Genomic DNA, 5,651 nt, shown 5'->3' with positions numbered 1-5,651 from the left:
AAAGTATACATACATATTTGGTAGTGGAAATCGAACTCACAACCTCGCGCTTGCCAGGCAAGCGCTGTGCCACTGAGCTACATCCATGGCAAGAAGATATCCACTTTATTTTTTTATTTATTTTTAAATTTTTTTTTTGTCTTTTTGAGGCAGGGTCTTGCTATGCAGTTCAGGCTGGGCTTGAGCTCACTTTGTAGCTCAGGCTGGTCTCAAACTTGCAACAATCCTCCTGCCTCAGCCTACCAAGTGCTGGGATTACAGGCCTGCACTACCACGCCCGGCAAGAAGATACCTACTTTAATGGCCATTTTTTTTTTTAAATGGCAATACCAAGTGTTGATGATGTGGAGCCACCAGAACACTATTTAATTCACTGCTAGTAGGAAAATAGGTGGTAAACCATTGTAGAAAACAGCCATTTTGTGTTAAATTAACCATATACTTAATGTATGATGATTTTTGTCCTAGGCAGCTACCCTAAAGAAATGAAAACATATATATGAAAAACTTGTACTAGGGATTGAAACCAGAGCTTTGCAAGTGGCAGACATGTGCTCTACCACTAAGCTACATCCCTACCCTCAGTGCATCCAATTTTAGTTCCACCACGTTCTAGAATGAGAAAAGCTAACCTGTAGTAACAAAAAGGAGCTGAAGATGAGATGGATGCTTGGCTGTAAGGCCTGGCTTTACTGCAAAAGATAACACAAGAGCTCAGGGCTGATGACGGTGACTCACATCTGGATTGGGTGATGGGGTGATGGTTACATGACTGTACACCCACGTCTAAAACCTCTCTAAAGCTGGACAAGGGGCATTCACTGTCGACTTCAGCTTATGTGTGGGTTAAATCAGGAGGGACATGAGTTCAAAGCCAGCCTGGCCTTCAGAGCAAGTCCCTGTCTCAACGCCCCCACAAACTCAAACAGATAAAACTAAACACCAACAAAAACTCTTTCCACTTTATACTTAAAACAGCTATTTTGCACCCAAATGATAGATCAAAAATAGATTAAAAAATAAAACTACAGAGACTTTTTTTTTTTGTCTTTTTGAGACAGGGTCTCGCTATGCAGTTCAGGATGGGCTTGAGCTCACTTTGTAGCCCAGGTTGGTCTCAAACTCGCAACAATCCTCCTGCCTCAGCCTCCCGAGTGCTGAGATTATAGGAGTGCGCCACGACGCCTGGCACAGAGACCATTTTGAGCATAATTTTGGTAAAGATTCAAAGGATGTCAGTAGAAAAATGTGGAACGTTTTTCTTTTCCAGGCTGAGAACTAAACTATGTGCAGTTCGTGGCCTTTTGGGACTGGATTCTCTCACAAGTGTTGATGCTTTCCAGACTCATCTCTGTTGTATCATGTGTCAGTATTTCATTCCTGCCCCATGCCTGGTGCACACCTGTTAGCCCAGCACTCAGGAGGCTGAGGCAGGAGGATCACTGTGTGTAGTTATCTGAGAAATTATTTCTGATTTGATTTTTTCTAGAGCCTTGGTGATCTCCTTTGTTACTTCTGCTGTTACCACTTCAGCGAGTCCAGGTGGGTGTCTTTTTTTTGTCTTTTTGAGACAGGGTCTCACTCTGAAGTTCAGGCTGGCCTTGAGCTCCCTTTGTAGCCCAGGCTGGTCTCGATCTCGCAATGATCCTCCTGCTTCAGCCTCCCCAGTGCTGGGATTAAAGGCGTGCACCGCCACATCTGGCCAGGTGGGTGTCTTTTGGATTGTTCCACTTCATTGCTTCATGGGTTTGCCTTTGGTAATCTGGACATCTGCGCTGCATCTTATTTAAGTGTTTTCTCATTTTCTTTCTTGTTTGTTTCATTCCTAGGTTGATGCTTATAAATTCCCTATGCAAGTAGCCTTATTGCTAATATGTAGAACCTTAGGGAAATGGTCACTTCTCAGAGATGTCTTCCAGGTGTAGCTGGCTTTTGAGTTTTGAGTCTGTTGCAAGATCCTTCCCCTTCAATTTATTGGAGATGAGACATTGCTGCCTACTTGGCCCAGCCCCTCATTCTTTTGCACTGACCTTTAGTATTTTCTATGGCCCTACAGCAATCCCAGCCTTGGTATACCAGGAAGAACAGCTGCTTAGAACAATTATGTCAATTTGGATAAAGTGGTACAATCAGCAATAGCAGTGGCACCAAGCAGTCTAGAAAATGACAAACTGAGGTAGCCATTAATTTGCCACCCTGAACTGTATGACCTAGATTTGTAGTTATGGAACAAAATATAAAGCAAAGCAGAGGCAGGCATGGTGGTGCACATGTGTAATCCCAGCACTCAGGAGGCTGAGGCAGGAGGATTGCCATGAATGTGAGGCCAGACTGGTATACATACAGTAAGTTCAAGATCAGCCTGAACTACATACTGAGACTCTGTCTCAAAAATACCAAAAAAACCCCAAACAAACAAAAAAAAACAAAATAAAACGAAGCAGAAAATTGTACGCACTAAATATGCTCATAGTATGGCAATTTTGCCCTTAGGGGAGAAAATTTTAAAGGATTAAGGGGAAAAATAGAGAAGTAAGGCTGGAGGACAACAGAAGATTACAAAAGTTTGGGAAATTTGTGAAAAAGACAAATGGGAAAGAGAGAAGGAAGAAATAAAAGCAGCAACAGAACAATGAAAAACCTAGAAAGAATGCTCATACTCATATAAAAACGAGAACAATCAAAAGCAGAATAAAACAGAAACAAGAGGGAAAAAAAGAGAAGAAAATAAGAAAAAAAAATAGTGTACTTCCTGGTGTATTTCTGTTGTCACTGGAAAACAACATGGGCAGACAGAGTCCAGATCTGAGTTGATTAATCCCAGTAAGGCAGCTGTAGCTTTACATGGGGTAATGGGTAATCCCAGCAATGTGTACCTTTAGTTCCACTGAAGTTCAGGCTGGTTTCTGACTGTGAGTTTAGAACCTGATTTGTTCAGCCTGCAGCACTATGTGTGCCTCCTGCCGGCTTAAACTTGGCTCCTTGCCTGCCTAACTGGGCTCCTTAACCTCCTGCTGATTTGAACTCGGTTCTGCCTCACCCTGACGCTGGGAGCCACTAGCTGGAGTCAGCCTGCAGCCGCTCTGAGTTCCAAGTTCAGTTGGCCCCTCTCCATGATGGCCACTGGCCAGTTGCCCTTTACTGTTGGACATCTGAACCTGAATAACTCACCAACCACTGCAGTCCAGTGTCCACTGTGTCCACTGCATCCACTGCTTTGCTCCACTGTACAGTTCTCCATGGAGACCTCTGGGGTTGCCAATAGTCACTGTGAGCCTGCAGGTTAGAGCTTCCCCTCTCACACAGTAATTCAGGGCTCAGGGAGAAAGCACTGCCTGCCACCTCCCTCTTCTTCGCTGAAGTCTCTCTCTTCACTCTCCCTGTGGCCTTCAGTTCTCACTTCAGATCATTCCTGGCTTTTGGGGATGCTCTTCCCTCCTTCTTCTCTCCCTCTCATTGCTATACTCCTGTGTCTGGACACCAAATGTCAGAGAGGCTCTTTCCCTGCTGTTCACTACTCCGCCATCTTCCCAGAAGTTTCTCTTTTCCCATTTACTATAACGTTGGCTGTTGGCTTGTCATAAATAATGTTTATCAGATTGGGGTAAGGTCCTTATATACCTATTTTCTTCAGGGTTTTTTTAATCATGAAAAGATATTGGATTTTGTCAAAGGGATTTTGTATGTCCATTGAGATGTTCATGTGATTTTTGTCCTTGCTTCTTTTTATGAGATGATATATTACATTTATTGATTTGGGTTTTTTTTTGTTTTTGTTTTTGTTTTTTTTTTTTGTCTTTTTGAGACAGGGTCTTGCTATGCAGTTCAGGCTGGCCTTGAGCTCACTTTGTAGCCCAGGCTGGTCTCGAACTCACAGTGATCCTCCTGCCTCAGCCTCTCGAATGCTGGGATTACAAGCGTGTGCCACCACGCCCGGCTGATTTGCATATGTTGAACCATCTTTTATCTTCGGCATAAAACTTACTTGGTCATGGTATATATATAATGCTTTTGGAGAATCATTCATTGCCTTCTGTTTGTTACTTTCTTGTTGAGGATTTCTGCATCTATATTCATGAAAAAAATTGGTCTACAGTTCTCTTTTGTGCTTGGATCCTTGTCTGGTTTTAGAATCAGGTAATAGAGGCTTCCAGGTATGACTTTAAGAGTTCTACTTCCTTTCTTTTTTTTTTTTTTTTTTTTCCTGTACTGGGAATTGAACTCATGACCTTGCGCTTGCCAGGCAGGCGCTGTGCAGCTGAGCTAAACCCCCAGCCCCTTCATTTTCAATTTCATTAAAAAGCTTGAGGAGTATTGGTGTTAGAACTTCCCTTACATTTTTGTTGAACTTAGCACTGATCCCATCTGGACCTGGACTTTTCTTAGTTGAGAAGTGTTTTGTTTTGTGTTTTTTGACATGCCCACAGGGTCTCACTATGCATTTCAGGCTCGTCAGCCTTAAACCCACTATGTAGCCCAGGCTGACCTTGAACTTGAGGTGATCCTCCTGCCTCAGCCTCCTGAGTGGTGGGATTACAGGCATGCACCACTACACCTGGCTATGTTTTGTTTGTTTGTTTAGTTGGTTGGATTGGCAATGGGTTGTCTGTTCTATTTATTTTAAGAATGAACTCTTCATTTATTCTTTGTAGATATAGTTTTTTAGTCTCAATTTTATTGATTTCAGGGGCTGGGCATGGTGGCACATGCCTGTAATCCCAGCACTCGGGCGGCTGAGGCAGGAGGATCATTGCAAGTTCAAGACCAGCCTGGGCTACAAAGTGAGCTCAAGGCCAGCCTGAACTGTGTAGCGAGACCTTGTCTCAAAATGATGAAAAAAAAAAAAATTACTGATTTCTAATCTTTATAATTCTAATCTTTATAATTTCCTTCTTAGTATAGCTTTGGGTTTGGATTCTTACTTTTCTGGGACCTTGATGTGCATCAGTAGGTTGTTTATTTGGGCCTGCTCTGTCTTTGCAATATGGGCATTCACATCTATAAACTTACATCTTAAGAGTGTTTTTATTGTGTCCCATAAGTTCTGGTAGTTCATGTTGGCATTATGGTTTAATTCTACAAACTGTCTTATTTTTTCCTGATTTCTTGTGTAACTCCTTATTTATTTAAGAATGTTTGCTAGGGCCAGGGATATAGCTCAGTGGCAAAAGTGCCTGCCTGGCAAGTGCAAGGTCCTCAGTTTGATTCCCGGTACCAAAAAAAAAATTTTTTTTTGCTTAGTTTCTGTGTATTTGCATAATTTCTATGTTCTTACTTTTGTTGTGGACTTCTAACTTCATTGCACTATGACTTGATAATACCCATAGTATAATTTCAATTTTTTTACATTTACTTCAGCTTGCTTTATTGGTGAATGTGTGGTCTATTTTGTGCTGCTGAAAAGGTTGTATTCTGTTGTCCTTGGGTGGGATGCTCTATAGATACTAATTAAATTCATTTGTTTGGAGGTTTTGTTCAACTCGGATATTCCTTTGCTGATATTCTGTCTAGTTTTTCTGTTTGTAATACTGGGTGTTCACACTATACTTGTATTTATGTTTATCTGGTCTTTTAGGTCCAGTAGCACTTGTTTTATAAAGTTAGGTACACTGTTGTTTAGTGCATATGTGTAAATAATTATTTTCTCTTCC

The sequence above is a fragment of the Chinchilla lanigera genome, unplaced genomic scaffold, assembly GCF_000276665.1.
Source record: "Chinchilla lanigera isolate Chin_1 unplaced genomic scaffold, ChiLan1.0 scaffold00012, whole genome shotgun sequence".
Taxonomy (NCBI): domain Eukaryota; kingdom Metazoa; phylum Chordata; class Mammalia; order Rodentia; family Chinchillidae; genus Chinchilla; species Chinchilla lanigera.
This window is presented reverse-complemented; position numbering follows the sequence as displayed.